At 39.5% G+C, this 17,187-nt stretch overlaps 1 protein-coding gene and 1 non-coding gene across 10 annotated transcripts in view; both read left to right on the forward strand.

The window, feature by feature from the left end:
• Zbtb20 (zinc finger and BTB domain containing 20) overlaps positions 1-17,187 on the forward strand; it is a 751,404-nt gene that overhangs the window by 230,273 nt on the left and 503,944 nt on the right. The gene's annotated exons all lie outside the window — the stretch shown is intronic.
• Positions 13,495-13,601, forward strand: LOC115029675. The gene has a single exon (XR_003835224.1). It is a non-coding gene; the product is annotated as a U6 spliceosomal RNA (small nuclear RNA).

Raw genomic sequence — 17,187 nt, forward strand, 5'->3', positions numbered from 1 at the left:
TGGCCTAGTCGGCCATCACTGGAAAGAGAGGCCCATTGGACACACAAACTTTATATGCCCCAGTACAGGGGAATGCCAGGGCCAAAAAGTGGGAGTGGGGGGGAGGGTTTGGGGGACTTTTGGGATAGCATTGGAAATGTAAATGAGGAAAATACCTAATAAAAAGTATAAAAAAAAGACATGGAATCTTCAAAAAAAATTAAATAAATAAATAAATAGATAAAAATAGAAGGTGAAAAAAAAAAGAATTGAGGCAGAACTTGAGGACAGTTTTATTAGAATTTTAAAGAAAAACAGCACGGCAGGTAAACTGCCTGAAGAAGGAAGACGGAGAAGAAACAAGAGGAAGACATGTTAGTAAGCTGCTGTATGGTAGTGCTGCTAGGGACATAGCTTCAGAGGGAAGAAGGGAAGACGTTTAGTGTGCTAGCGTACACTCAGCACCTAAGAGAGAGACGGACAGAAACACGACAGTTCCTTTCTCAGTAGAAAACATGGCTGCATGGCAGCAGCTCTCATTACTGCAGGAGGCCTGCAGTTTCTGGGAAGGAAAAGGATATTAATCTCATTAAAGGGATGATTTTTCTTCCTATCTCTTTCTATATGTACAGGTGAGCCTTTCCTTCTGAGCGGCAGCCTTCTTACCGGAAGATTGGCAGCCTGGCCCTCCTTATAGCTGTTCTGTTGGACAGGCCATCAGCTTTGGAAAATGGGTTCTTTTTTTTTTTTTTTTTTTTTCTTTTGATTTTTGAGACAGGGTTTCTCTGTGTAGCCCTGGCTCTTGGAACTCTGTAGACCAGGCTAGCGTCGAACTTAGAAATCCACCTGCCTCTGCCTCTGCCTCCCAAGTGCTGGGATTAAAGGCATGCAACACCACTGCACAGCCAAAAATGGGTTAATTCTTAAAGGTAGAGACAATGGTATGGGATGGCTCAGTCTTTAAAGCTAGTCAGAATGTCAAGTCCCCTGCACAAAAGGCCAGAGGTTGATTCCTTCTTTAACTAGGAGAAGACAGCTTTGCCTTGTTGGGCTTTAACAAAGTCCCGATCAAGACTGCTGTATCATCCCCCCTTGTGAGACAGTAATGTTAGAATCATTTATGAGGTGGGATGAAATTGGGGAGTAGATACAGTCCATTTTCACCTTGAAAATCCAGAAATCTAGTTCCAAAGCTGCTTGGTGCTCACAAACAGCCTCCAGGCAGGGCCCTCATTCATGAGGAGATAAGAAATCAGAGCTCCTTGTGCTACTCCTGCTCTGAGAACAAGGACATTTCCTGCTTCTACCCAAGGACAATAGAGGAATTGTTGTCCCCATCTCTCAACTGCTTCATCACTTTCTCCTGCCCTCACCCTTGGCGAGTTCCCATGAAGGCAGACAGAGGCCCTGTGCTCGTCTGGTCCTGCTTTCAGCCTTCTTCACTGGAGAGCAACAGTTGTAGTCCTGGAGCTATGTGTTATGCTACTGTCATTCTTAATACTATTCTGTCTTGGAAATATTTAATTTTCCAGGAAAACTGACATTTCTAGTAGAATGGCAAGCATCCTTGACAGATTTTGTATGTGGAAAAACTGAAACTATGGTTGTTTGTTTGTTTGTTTGTTCTCTTATTGAAAATAGCTCCCCCCACCCCCACACACATCATATATCCTGGTTATGGTTTCCTCTCCCTTTCCTCCCAGGTTCTCACTATTAGGTTTCAAACCTGGGACAAATGCTGAGGTGCCTATTTAACATATCAGAGTGGACTTGACCATCAGGTTCTTCCTGCATCCCACAGTCCCTGCATGTAAAAAGGTCCCCTTCCCTGGCATACCCTGCTCCCTACCCTAAACTTCTCCAGTGCAGGGCACTGGGCTCCTTCTCCCTATATAATGCAACCATTTTGGTTACAGGCTTTCTACCTTTTGGACTCCTGGCTATTGCACCTGATGATATATCTTTTTCTTTAGCTACTTTGTATGTTCTTTCTTTTTTTTTTTTGTAGAACATGATTTTAATATTTTCACCTGTTAATATTCAACAAGTAGAATAATTATTTTAAGATATATTTTGTTGGTATTGTCTCCCTTTTCATTACCGATTTTATGAATTTGGATACTGTCTCTATGCTCTCTGGTTAGTCTGGCTAAGGGTTTATCTATCTTGTTGAATTTCTCAAAGAACCAGCTCCTGGTTTTGTTGATTCTTTGTACAGATTTTTTTGTCTCTATTTGTTTTATTTCAGCCCTGAGTATGATTATTTCCTGTGGTCTACTTCTCTTAAGTGTATTTGCTTCGTTTTGTTCTAGAGCTTTCCGGTGTGCTGTCAAGCTGCTAGTGTAAGCTCTCTCCAGTTTCTTTTTGGAGGCACTTAGAGCTGTGAGTTTTCTTCTTACCACTGCTTTCATTGTGTCCCATACGTTTTGCTATGATGTGTCTTCATTTTCATTAAATTCTAAAAACCCTTTAACTTCTTTCTTTCTTCCTTGACCAAATTATCGTTGAGTAGAGCCTTATTCAGCTTCCATGTGTGTGCTTTCCATTGTTTTTGTTGGTATTTCGTATCAGCCTTAGTCTGTGGTGATCTAATAGTGTATATGGGGATTATTTTAGTCTTGTTTCTGTTGACATGTGTTTTGTGACCAATCATATGGTCAATTTTGGAGGAGGTACCATGACGTGCTGAGAAGAAGGTATATTCTTTTGCTTTAGGATGAAATGTTCTGTAGATATCTGTTAAATCCATTTGTTTCATAACTTTTGTTAGTTTCACTGTGTCTCTGTTTAGTTTCTGTTTCATTGCTGAGAGTGGGGTGTTGAAGTCTCCCACCATTATTGTGTGTGGTGCAATGCATGCTTTGAGCTTTAGTAAGGTTTTTTTTTTTTTTTGGAAGGTGGGTGCGCTTGCATTTGTAGCATAAATGTTCAGAATTGAGAGTTCATCTTGCTAGATTTTTTCCTTTGACCATTATAGGTGTCTTTCCTTATTTTTTGATAACTTTTGGTTGAAGTCGATTTTATTTGATATTAGAATGGGTACTCCAGCTTGTTTCTTGGGACCATTTGCTTGGAAAATTGTTTTACAACATTTTACTCTGAGGGAGTGTCTGCCTTTGTCACTGAAGTGCGTTTCCTGTGTGCAGCAAAATGCTTGGTCCTGTTTATGTATCCAGTCTGTTAGTCTATGTCTTTTAATTGGGCAATTGAGTTCATTGACCCTAAGAGATATTAAGGAAAAGTGATTGTTACTTCCTGTTACTTTTGTTGTTAGAGGTGGAATTATGTTTGTGTAGTTGTCTTCTTTTGGGTTTGTTGAAAGATTACTTTCTTTCTTTTTCTAGGGTATAGCTTCCCTTCTTGTGTTGGATTTTCCATCTGTTATCCTTTGGATTTATGGAAAGATATTGTGTAAATTTGGTTTTGTCATGGAATGTCTTGTTTTCTCTGTCTGTGGTAATTGAGAGTTTCACTGGGTAAAGTAACCTGGGCAGGCATTTGTAGTCTCTTAGGTTATGTATGACATCTGCCCAGGATCTTCTATCTTTCATAGTCTCTGGTGAGGAGTCTGGTGTAATTCTAATAGGTCTGCCTTTATATGTTACTTGACCTTTTCCCCTTACTGCATTTAATATTCTATCTTTGTTTAGTGCATTTAATGTTTTGATTATTATGTGGCAGGAGGAATTTCTTTTCTGGTCCAGTCTATTTGGGGTTCTGTACTCTTCTTGTATGTTAATGGGCATCACTTTTTTAGGTTAGGGAAAGGCTGGTACTAAATACCAACAAAAACGTCTATAATTTTGTTGAAGATATTTACTGGCCCTTTAAGTTCGGAATCTTTTTTTTCTTCTGTACCTATTATCCTTACATTGGGTCTTCTCATTGTGTCCTGGATTTCCTGGATGTTTTGGATTAGGAGCTTTTTGCTTTTTGGATTTTCTTTGACTGTTGTGTCAATGTTTTCTATGGTATCTTCTGCCCCTGAGATTCTTTCTTCTATCTCTTGTATTCTGCTGGTGATGCTTGCATCTATGACTCTGAATGTCTTTCCTAGGTTTTCTAACTTCAGGGTTGTCTCCCTTTCTGATTTCTTTATTGTTTCTGTTTCCAAATTTAGGACTTGGATTGTTTTGTTCATTTCTTTTTCCTGTTTGATTGTGTTTTCCTGTAATTCTTTAAGGACTTTTGTGTTTCCTCTTTAAGGGCTTCTACCTGTTTACCTGTGTTCTCCTGTATTTCTTTAAGGGAGTTATTTATGTCCTTCTTAAAGTCCTCTACCACCATTATGAGAAATAATTTTAGATATGACTCTTGCTTTTCCAGTGTGATGGTGTGTCCAGGACTTGCTATGTTGGAAGAATTGAGGTCTGATGATGCCAAGTAGCCTTAGTTTCTGTGGCTTATATTCTTACAATTGCCTCCGGCCATCTGATTATCTCTAGTGCTACCTGCCCTCACTATATCTGACTGGAGCCTGTCCTTCCTGTGATCCTGGTTGTATCAGAGTTCCTCAGCATTCAGCTGTCTCTGTGATCCTATGATTCTGGGATTCTATGATCCTGAGATCCTGGGTGTGTCAATGTTCCTGGGAGTTAAGCTGCCTCTGGGACCCTGAGATCCTGGTATGGCTAAGCTCTTGGGATCTTAGAATCCTGAGATCCTGTGGTCCTGAGTGTGTCAGAGCGCCTGGGAGTGGAGCTTCTTCTGGGTGTTGTGGGACTGGAGATGGAGTTTGAGCCCAAGGTATGCTCAGGGCTCTAGCTCAGACCAGGAGGAACCTGTGCCACTGGTTTGGTGGAGTTCCTGGTGCCTGGGTTCCACTGGTCCCAGTCACTTCCAGTGTTGGGGTAGATGTTGTATCCTCCTCACCTCTGATCCTATCTGTAGGTTCTTTCTTCCATCCTTCTCCTTTTTTCCCCCCATTTTTCAACCCCCTCACAGTAAATAAGAGACAAAAATGGATAGAGAGGAAGGAGAGAGATCCCTGAATAAAGTCAGGGGTCAGAAAAGGGGCTGATGTTACAATTAGACTACTTCCTGCTGATTAGGGGTGTAGTTAAGTTCCAAAGTCACAGAGTCTCAGACTCTCTGCTGCTGGCAAAATCATAACCCTGCTAGATCATGAGGTAAATCATAGTCAGCTGCTGTGGTCATTCTGAATTGGCCAATATCCCACACCTGGAAATATATATTTATAATATTTCCATGTGTTTTTTTTTTAACCAAAATGTCAAAATTGTCCCTGCACCTTTTCCCCTGCTCTCCCCTCTTGCTTACCCTCCTGTCTCCCCACATGGTACAGATAGTCTGGTCGTGTCCACCCTGGGCTCTCCAAGAGGTCGCTGCCTCTGGCTATACTGTCCCACATATTTATCATAAATACTCTTGTCCACTACATCTAAGGGCAGTCATTTCCTTTCTTCTTGATATTTTTCCCCATTCATCTGGTGCCCAAACCATTGACTGGCCACCATGTCCTCCCTCCCTAACCCCCATTCACTCACACCTCCCCTCCCATCTAAAACCAGCCCCTTTCTGTCTTATATTAGAAAACATGCTTTTAAGAGTTAATATAACAAGATAAAGCAAAGCCTAATACCTCAGAAAAGGACAAAGCAAACACAAGGAAAAGAGACTAAGAAGAGGCACCAGAAACAGATATATAGGTAGAGACCCATTTGTTCACACGTTCAGGAATCCAATAAAAACAGTAAACTGGAAGCCATAATATACCCAAAGACCTGTAAGGTAAAAAGAGAAAATACATAAATATAAATTAAATTTTTTTTTGATTTTTATTACATATTTTCCTCAATTACATTTCCAATGCTATCCCAAAAGTCCCCCATAGCGCCCCCCACTTCCCTACCCACCCATTCCCATTCTTTTGGCCCTGGCATTCCCCTATATTGGGGCATATAAAGTTTGCAAGTCCAATGGGCCTCTCTTTCCATTGATGGCCGACTAGGCCATCTTTCGATACATATGCAGCTAGAGACAAGAGCTCCGGGGTTCTGGTTAGTACATCATGTTGTTCCAACAATAGGGTTGCAGATCCCTTTAGCTCCTTGGGTACTTTCTCTAGCTTCTCCATTGGGAGCCCTGTGATACATCCAATAGCTGACTGTGAACATCCACTCCTGTGTTTGCTAGGCCCCNGCATCGNCTCACAAGAGACAGCTATATTTGGGTCCTTTCAGCAAAATCTTGCTAGTGTATGCAATGGTGTCAGCGTTTAGAAGCTGCATATGGGATGGATCCCTGGATACGGAGACAATAAAAAAAAAACATTTAAAAATTAAAAAGAAAAAGCCCTGATTTTGACCTGAGACAGGCACCCTTCAAAGATGCTGCTGAGTTCAGTTTCTGTAAGCAGTCTCCTCCTGGGCATCCAGCCTACCCTCAATCGGAGTGTGTTTTCCTAGTGAAACTCCCTTAAAGAAAAATTCATTTTTTATTTGTAAGTGGTTATTAATTGGATATAACTTCTGGGTTAGGGATGGAGTCATGAGCCTGTTTCTCCTTTCAGCTCTAGGACCCCATCTAATGCAGACCTGTGCAGGCCCTATACATACAGCCTCAGTCTCTGCGAGAGTTCATATGTTAATCTGTCCTGTTGATTTAGAGGGCCTTGTTTCCTTGGTGGCCTCTATCTCCTCTGTCAGGTAAATACTTTCTGCCTCCTCTTTTGAAGAGTTCCCCGCTCCCGAGTGGAGGGATTTCATGGAGACATTCCTTTATAGATGACTATCCCAAAATCTTTCATTATTGGTATGATGTCTGTCTAGCTGTGATTCTCTATATTTATTCTTAGCTGCTGCAGGAGGAAGCTTTTCTGATGATCGGTGAGCACCTCACTGATTTTCGAAGGTATCAAACTGTCTTTAGGAGCCATGGCATGTTACTGATTTTGTTTTCAAAGACCAGAACTATTTGGGTTTGCCCTGGGTCCATTGACTGTCAAGTTCTTGGTTACCCAGGCAGTGGTTCCATCTTGTGGAGTGGACATTAAGTCAGATCACACAAGCTTTGTGCCACCAATATCTCTTGCAGGCAGAACACCATTGTAGATCAAAGGGTTTTTTTTTCTTAGAAAAATTTAAACCTCACTTTTAAAACCTCCTTTTTGTTCCTACCTCCTCAGTGGAGGCTTATAGCCAATTACTTTGCACAATAATCAGATCTTAATTTTGTTGGAGTTTGTGAATGGCATGTAAATGTTAATAATAACATATAAACTATATGAATTATAATTGTAGAACACAAATATGGATTAGGCCTTTGACTTCTGTCATCTGCCAGGATTATTTGAAGTCTTAGTTTTGAAAAGAGACATGCAGAGCAGTGAGAAGAGCTGTGTCACGCTGTGTCACTGCCATTGTGAGGTAGTCTGTAGACGGTGTATGGATTCCTTTACTAGTCACCCTGTGCCTTTACAGAAGCGACTGCAGTCATTCGTTGAGGATCATCTTTGCTTAGAGTTTGTCACAAGCTATAGTATAGAATCTTAGATAGCAATGCTAAGGAGGGCCCTGAAAATTTGCTCCAAACTAGTGAAACAAGTTATAAGAGGCCACCCGTTTCTCTCTGAAATTACCAACTTACTCTAGAAACGTGCATGGACTTAGGAACAAAAGTAAAGTTTTTATACCCAAATTTTACCATCTACTCCTTCAAATTAATGGTAAAAAGTGTAACAGGAAAGGTGAACGGGGTTGGGGTTTGGGAGAAGGAAGAGGAGGCAGGAGAGCAGAGAAACAGCGAACTAAAGGAGGAGCCGCAGACAGGAAGGAGAAGAGCCGAGGTGTGCCTTAGAAACCCATGGATTTTCTATTTCGAAAAATACCAGTTTCTCTCATACCATCTTCCAAGTTTGAAATTGACTGGTTTACTGTAAGAAGCATTTAGTAAATGCAATTTTTATTTTTAATAACTAAGGCTCAAATTTCATGTGAGATCTCACACCAGCCCTCCAATGTAATTAAGTTTATGGTTTCCTCAAGCACTTCAAAGACCTGTGATGTGCTGTTAACAACAATTTTTTTTTCCTGGATAAGGAGTAGCACACCACAGCAGTCATGCTGTAGCTGGCTGCTGTCTCTCAGGAAAGCAAGCGCCACCAAGTGATGCCAGCTACTTGAGGTTTGGCTGTCATTTGTCTCAGAAGACTCAGGACAAAGCAGACTGTTTTACCTGGAAGTCTGAAGTGATAAGATGTGGGTGTTTGTGTTTTAATAAAAAATGTAAAGCAAAGCCTGTGTCTGCAGGCTGGGGATGGCATTTACACTGCACAGGAATTGCTGAGGGCTCAGAGTGGCTTTATGGCAGGGATGTGCCCTGGACATCAGTCTAGGAGCTCCTGAGGGAAACTGGTGTCCCATGATTCTGTCTAGCATCACACACACACACACACACACACACACACACACACACACACACACACCCTCACACGCAGAGGCTGCAGGTGCTCCTTTTTTATTGCATGATGTAAAGAGAAAATGTAAAATGGACAAGCTTCCCACAATCATGTTCTCTTCATCAAGCTGTTATTGTTATTTTAGTGAGTCCACTAAAAAGAATTATCTGGAGCGTCTTGTCTTTGCTTCTTTGTGTACTTGATGAATATGATTACCGTTTTACCTCCTGTATTTAAACCCCTCTGCCTAATCCCACATTCTGTCTAAAAGCCATGTCTGAGAGCGAGCGCTTGTCCCCCTTCCTGTGATAGAGTTTTAGAGATAAGACTGCAGCTAAGCAGGTGCAGTAAATGCATTTGGGTCGTTTTCACTGTCTTGTGCAAGTACAAAGTCGCCAACATAATTTAACTAAGATTAATAGAGACCATTAGTAAAATAAATTTGTTTTATGAATGAAAATCGCACACTAATTTGGCATAGCCTTTTTTTTTTGACAAATGCACTATATTCACTTATGTAGCACATCATTATATGCCTAGGAAGCAAATAAACATTTGTCAGGCTCCTTTCTGAATTTTCTATTAACTGTCTTCTAATTTTTTCATGTGGCCTGCAAAGGGAATCGGATTTTACTTTTAAATATAACAAAACATTGGCCTGGTACCACAAGGTCCAGTGATTGTTTTCAGAATCTCAAGAAATCTTCACTTAATTTTCTTCTAGAATTGTTCTTAGTCTTATAGTTTTTTTCACTTTAGAGTTTAAAGCATCCTATTCAAAATGGCCACCATAGAGGGGAGGAGGGAGCGAAGGGAAATAATAAAGAGCAGTGGCAACCGAGTTGGTGCTGTATAAATAAGCACATTTGCTGTGTCTCTCTTCTGCAGTTTTTATGTCCCACTGATGAGAGAACTGGTTTGAGATGTAAATTGCTTCCCTTTGATTGAACCAGGGAGGAGATGTCATGTAACTCATCTCATCAGCATAGAGTATTGTGCGCCTTTGGTGAATTATAGGATAACAGGGCTAGGGAGAATCCCTTCACCTCTTTCTGCAGCTCTGCTCTGTTCCTGGGTTAAATAACCACCAAAGGGAAGGCCTCCCCACACCTGACTGCCTTCAGCACTTTACCTCCTCCATTCCTACCCTGCCCTTAAATAATTTTTCAGAGATCACTGGAAAGTACTACTGGTTTATTTGCAGTAAATAACGTGCAAATGAAACTTAGGTTGTGGGGAGGGGTTTTGTTGCTGCTGTTAATCTGTTTTAGGTAGAGATCACTTAAAAGATTGCTTTAGAAAAATGAGAAAAGTGATGAAGAAATGATTTCCAGGAAGTATTTACCATGGTGTCTGGCTATCTGTGTTCAGAACAAACCTGCAGGGATGGGGAGCCACAGAGAAAGCAGGCTCTCTGCATGGTGGGCAGGCAGCAGAGGATCAGGCAGCGTAGGAAGTCCTTCTGATAGCCTCCGGAATACATGCTGCATGAAAGAAGAATTGGGAAAAGGGCCTTAAAACAAAAGAGGTGAAAAGAAGTCTGCAGTCTAGCTGCCCAAGAAGCTTAGCAAGCCAGGCACTTGTGTGTGTGTGTGTGTGTGTGTGTGTGTGTAACAAATTCAGGACAGATATCACAGCCCTATCAGGACAGCAAGGCCTTTTCTTCCTCCCCTTCTATTAAATCTACATTTTGAAGGTGGATGGTGCTGACTCATAAATTAAATTGGAGTAATACATACAGTGTATATATATTTCTGTCACTTTGTCTCAAATTAAACACGAACCTTCTCCCCTGACAAGATGATAGAAAAGTTAATTGCTCGCCCTGGCTTTAAATTGGAATTTGAATTTGCAAAATGCTAAAGGTTTATGAGATCTAAATCATGAGGAGCTTAAATTACATTCCTGTGATAAAATATTAATAAATCAATTAAAACATAAGCCGAGTATAATATTACTTTTTTGTGGGAACCTTGAACACAATAATTCATTAGGGTGTAGTGCAGTAACAATTATTGTATCTTTTTTTAATTTTCTTTTTATTAGTTTTTTTTGATAAATACATCATCAGATAACATTCCACATGGTAGATTATCATCCCCCAATGCAGCATCTAGAAATCGCTGTACCCCTAAACAAGAGCTATGCTCTAAATTATCTGCTGTTAGTTATCCTTGTTAGCATCAGCTGCTTCTTTTACTGAAGGGGTTTTTTCCTCTTGGGAACATCTGTTCAGTGCCAGCTCTACCATTTTGTGGTTTCTTAATCTCTCCTCTAAAAATGGGCACAATCATACTAATACTATCTCAGCACTGGCATGCAGAACCAATTAGACAATGCATGTAGACATCTTTTGCGCATGGTGAAGCACCAGCTAATGTTTATTATTATTATTATTATTATTATTATTATTATTATTATTATTATATTATAGGCTAGGAAATTTGTATCTCTAGAAGGGCTCTTAAATATCATTTAGTAATCAACCCCCTCATTTTAAATATGAAAAATCAGAAATCTAGAGAGGTTAAGTCATTTTGGTAAGCCACAGAGCTACACAAGGAAATGGTAGAAATTAAAATAAAGAGTCGCCAGGCAGTGGTGGTGCACACCTTTAAGCACTTGGGAGGTAGAGGCAGGCAGATTTCTGAGTTCAGGGTCTGCCTGGTCTACAGAGTGAATTCGAGGACAGCCAAGGCTACATGGAGAAACCCTGTCTCAAAAATAAAATAAAATAAAATCAAGAGTCAAAAACTCGTAACTCAGGGCATTTCCTAGATTGTATTCCAGTGCTCCACACCTCTTTAAAAATACTAGAATGTTTACAGCAAGCTTGATGTGCTATTCTATCCACAGCTCTTTCTGTCTTTAACCTAGTGGTGTGTGTGTGTGTGTGTGTGTGTGTGTGTGTGTGTGTGTGTGTGTGTGTGGATTTGATTTTATCTTATTTTAATCATTAGTCATTTCAGGCATAATTCTCTGAAAGGCCTGGTGGCACAAGCATGTCTTCCCACAGCTGTCAGGAAGGGACTCATTTACCTAAGGAGAGAATTCCTTCTCCTGCTGCTCCCCAAATGAAGACTCAGCAGTCACCTTCCTTCCTACAGGGTTTTGGAGGAGGCCACAGAAGAGAGGCAGCCTTTGTTCTTAAGTAATTCTCTCATGTAATGATGGAGGAGGATCCCAGATTCCCAATTTTATCTCTTCACAGTCTTCCTGCTCTCTACCCCTCACCTTGGTTTTTCTGACCCCTGTTCCTCCCTCGTGTTCCAGGGTCCTCCGTGACTTGCTTTTTACTTATTATGAAAACAAAGAGAACCATTGGTATAATACAAATTAGATCTACCTCAAATAATTGAAACTCAAGCTCAAAGGGCTGACAGCCAAGCAGAGGGTGAGGTTGAGTGTCTGTGTTTGTTCTGCTGGCCAGGGATTGGATGGCCTGGCAGTGACTCCATTCAGTTTTGTTTCCTGTAGCCTTTCCCATCAATAGTAACAATATCCACATCCATATATGCTAGTATTTTGAAGATGTATGTGAGAAATGTTAACAGTTAATGAATCATAAAGCACTATATAAGAATTATATAAAAGCAATCTCTGATGTTCTTCCAAGGTATAAAGTCTCTAATGTCCATTGAGGTAGAAATCAGTAGAATGAAATTGTTGAAATTATGTGGTTACTACGGAGAAACAATTAAAAATTCGAAACAAAAATATTTAGAAAGTCAAATATCTGTGGTACCATTTTTTAGCAAAGCATCCTGGTTAAAAATGAGTAACGGAATTAAGAGCTTCCACAGATTGTTCTGCAGTGTGTCAGGCTGAGGTGTTTCTAAACCTACATTAGGAATGTAAGACTACCAAGCTGCATTTAAGTAAACAATTGAGTCTTTTTGAAATCCAGGAACTATAATACTATGTTACCCTATGCAGTATGTTTGGTTTTGTGATCCATTTATTGAAACCATATCTGCCAGATTCTATATAGATTTAATCTAATATTTTCTTCCTGACATTACTTGTTCATCTCAGGAATATTTAACAAGGAACACAAGACCCAAGACTGAGAGCTAGTATTCAGACTTGCAGACTGCTCGCTCTTTTCATGATTACTCTGTGGACTCCTTCATAGAAGACTTACGCAGTGCAAGTTACAACAAATGGAACAGACGGCCTGTGCAAACACACCAGAGGAAAAGGAGCAGGGAGAGACATTGTTTCTTCTAAAGGATTCACTGAGAGCAGTCTCATATTGTGTTGGATACACTTCTCTGGGCTCCTCTATTATTTTATAGTATCCTAGAGTCTTAGTTAAAGTTTCTATTGCTGTGCTTATACACCATGACCACACCCATGGCAACTCTTATAAGGGAAAACATTTACTATGGGCTGGCTTACAGTTCAGAGGTTTAGATCATTATCAGCTTGGTGGAAAGCATGGTGCTGGAGGGGTACCTGACAGTTCTACATCTGGATCCACAGGCAGCAGAAGGAGACTGCCACACTAGGGCTGGCTTGAGCATGTAAGACCTTAAAGCCTACCTCCGCACTCATATGCTTCCTCCAACAAAGCCACACCTACTCCAACAAGGCCACACCTCCTAATAATGCCACTCACTATGGGCCAAACACATGCATGAGTCTATGTGGTCATTCCTATTCAAACCATCACACACAGTATTTTCTATGGTTCGGCTTTTATTAGTCCTGATTCCTTTCTGCTTTACAAATAATTTTCCATACATTTCTTCATTGTGTACTCACAGAAAACTTATATGTGAAGTAAGCAGAGAAAGAAAGTAGTACTCCTCCTGTTTTACAGACTAGAGAAACGAGTTCCTGTAGATTAGATTATTTGCCAGAAAAATCTTTGTTTAGTGACAGAAAGAGCTCAGTAACCCAGAAGTTTTTATTTTAAAAATAGTTTTGGAGGCAGGGAGCACAGAGTGTTGCTGATACCTTCCTCACTTAAGCGCTACTTTATGTTTGGACTCAGGGTATCACAGGAACCTAGAGCTCACCAAACCAGGCAAGGTGAGGGATCTTTTTGACACCTTTGTTTCCAGCCATCGGATTATATAAACACTTAACACGTGCTCGCTTCGGCAGCACATACACTAAAATTGGAACGATACAGAGAAGATTAGCATGGCCCCTGCTCAAGGATGACACGCAAATTCGTGAAGCGTTCCATGTTTTTATTTGAAATGTAAATGAAGAAAATATCTAATAAAAAATTAAAAAAAGTAATCGCTCAACACCTTGCCAGGCGCATGGATCTTGGGAGAGAACTCAGGTCCCTGTGTATACATGACAAACACTTTACCAATGAAGTCCTCTCCTGAACCACTTGCCACACAGAGCATACTTTTGCAAGATCAACTCAGTGAATTATTTGAAAAAATATAAAATCATATTAAACCTTTCCAGTTTAATGTTTTAAAGAATTTTTGAGCATAGGGCCTGAAGAGAGAATTCAGTGGTTAAGAGCACTGACTGTTATTTCAGAGGGCCTAGGACCAACTCCCAGCCCCTAAGTGGCAGCTCACAACTGTCTGTGACTCCAATTTTAGGAGATTTGACAGTCTTTTTTGGCTTCTGCAGGTATCAGGCACACATGTGATGAGCAGATATATAGTCAGGCAAAACACTCACACACAGGCTTAAGAGATGGCTCAGTTGTTAAGAGCACTGACTGCTCTTCAGCAGTTCCTGAGTTCAAATGCCAACAACTACATGGTGGCTCACAACCATCCATAATGAGATCTGATACCCTCTTCTGAGGTGTCTGAAGACAGCTACAGTACACTTACATATAATAAATAAATAAATAAATATTTTTTAAAAAGTTAGGAGACAACTTAGCCGGGCGGTGGTGGTGCATAGCTTTAATCCCAGCACTTGGGAGGCAGAAGCAGGCAGATTTCTGAGTCCAAGACCAGCCTGGTCTACAGAGTGAGTTCCAGAACAGCCAGGGCTATAAAGAGAAACCCTGTCTCGAAAAAACAAACAAACAAACAAACAAACAAATAATCCACTAACACACATAGAAAAGCAAATACATGTTTAAACAGTTAGTTAGGAAGGTTATGAACGTGGAATGCTTTATTCTCCTGTTATAAGAAAAAGAAATGGGGTAGCCAGTCTAGAGAGTTAGGCAACTGAAGACTGTTTTGCATCTGAGGTGACTCTCTAGAAACTAATTGAGAATCTCCATCTCCTTTGCTATTTGTGCTTCTAGAAACACAGCCTGGTTCTCTAGCATCATCTGGAAGCCTGGTATAGCAGTGGTTTTAAAGAATCTCCTGATTAAATGCAAATATGTTTATGAAAACAGTGGTACAGGGTTCCAGGAATGTGGATGCTACAGTTGACAAGAAATGGCCAAATACTTAGTTGAGGAAAGGGTTGGAGAAAGACCAATAATTAAAATTGTGTTTTTTACCAATTAAGAGGAAATAAAATAAACAGGAAATGTCATTCTTTTCATCTCTTCCTGTGTAACAATCAAACAAAAATGAGACATATCCAAACTTTTTTTATTTGGAAGACAGGCAAAATCAAAAAGCATAAACCATATAATACTTTGTAGCTCTCTCCTCCCCGTCCTTCTCCTCCCCCTCCCCCTCCTCACACCCCTCCCCATGCTCCTCTTCCTCCTTCTCCTTCTTTGGTACAGCATTGACAGAGTTAATTCATTGTATAAAGGAAACAGAATGGAACCTCTCTTGGATCTCCACACAGCTTAAAAGAAGGCTTAAGTAACATTAAATAGAGATGGTCCACATGTGTAGCAGGAAACAGTGCAGAACATAATGCAGGTTTTGTGTAGTGGCATAGAAATAGAAGACATTGTGGTCTCTTAAAATTGAAAGGTCAAAAGTTAGGTATGCAGAATCAGAGAGATGGTGACAATAAACAGAAATGAAGCTGGCTGAGAGAAATAAGAAATAGAAGAGGAAGGAAAGCCATCACTGAGCCAAATTGAATAGTATGAACAAAGAGTTGGGGAAGGAGGAAGATACTTCAAACACATACTAAAATTATGATGAGAAAATCATTTAAGTTTTAAAATGTATGGAAATGTGGCTTAGTGATAGGGCAGTTGGCTAACATGGCAAGTTCGTGGGTCCAGTCTCCAGCACTAGTTTATTTATTCAGTCCCAGCACTACTGCCAAGAATAAACTCTTTCAATTAAGTTTATTTTTAAAAGAAACATTATAGAATTTACAGTGAAATGAGAACATGTGGATATAGATAAAATACCGTTCAGAATCCATAAAGTTAGACAGTCTGACTACTAGAAAAAATTAAAATGAATGCATTACATTCAACTCAGAAAGATGGGTGCTGGAAGAATAACAAGAATCTGCAAAACAGGAAAGAGAATTTCTTTAAAATAATTTTGTAAATTATAAATAAAAAAATTTAAAAAGATACATTAATAATTCAGAATTTATTTTCTTCTTAAGAGAATAAAAAGCTAAACAATCTAGTATCAGTTGACAATTACTAAATTACAAAAAACAACCACAAATACATAAAAGTAAAAAGAGAGTGGAGAATTAACTCAAGATATGAATTAAGTTTAAACTTAATATAACATTTTCTTTAGATTAAGTTAAAACTTTCAGTTTAAATTCAGATAAATGAATTTACGTAAATAAAAATCACCAAAGAGCTACAAAATAAGTAAGAAATTCAGGTTGAAAAACTACCACCAAATATATACATACTATGGCATTTACGTGTGTGCATATGTGTGTGAGTGAGTGTGAAAAGAGTGAGCTGTCCTTCACAGCTCCCTTTAGGATGCAGTGTCATTACACATAGAACAATATGGTCTTCTTCCTACCTGTTTGTTTTGCTCATGGTTGGAATTCTGTCTTTACCTTTGTGACAGTGGCAGAGCCCGTTTTCTGCTAAGTATATGAGCATTGTTATATAGAGGAGGTTTGGGGGCTCTTGGCTAGTGTTTGCTAGGTTAGAGGAGGAAGTGATTATCAGTACCAGCTATGGTTGTGCATAAATTTCTTGATCATTAAGTTTTGTTTAATTTAGAAGAATATAATCTATAACCTAGAGACAACTACTGTCTTTGAAAACTACCATAGTGTGAAATATAAAATTACACTTTTACTTAATGATAAACATTGTTTTCTTTGAGTGGCACTTAAAATTGAGAAAATATTTAAAACCGACCATACTTGTATAACTCAGCATATTTATGTTAGCTATAATTAAGAAACAAAGAACAACCATACAGTAGTGGCTCACACCTTCAATCCGAGCACTGGTATGTCAGTGGTAGGTGGATTTCTGAGTTCAAGGCCAGCATGGGCTACAGAGTGAGATCCAGGATAGCCAGGGCTACACAGAGAAACCCTATCTTGAAAAACAAAACAAAATAAAGCAATACAAATAAACAAAAAGAACAAATAACAAAAATTAGTTTATACAGTCATGAGTAAGATATGTGGTTTGTCTTTATTTTCGATTTTAGAAGTATTTTGGTTATATCTAATCATGGTTAAGGATAAAATATGTCCAAGATATTGTTTATATTGAAAATATTGAACTAGTTTCTTTGTAGTCAGTTTTATTTTGAATATATAAATAGTTGTATAGAAATAAATTATATGAGGTAACCCAATCACAAAAGAACTCACACAATATGCATTCACTGATAATTGAATATTAGCCCAGATACTTAGAATACCCAAGATATAAGATACAATTTGTGAAACTCATGAAACTCAAGAAGAACGAAGACCAAAGTGTGGAC

The sequence above is a fragment of the Mus caroli genome, chromosome 16 (genome assembly GCF_900094665.2).
Source record: "Mus caroli chromosome 16, CAROLI_EIJ_v1.1, whole genome shotgun sequence".
NCBI lineage: Eukaryota > Metazoa > Chordata > Mammalia > Rodentia > Muridae > Mus > Mus caroli.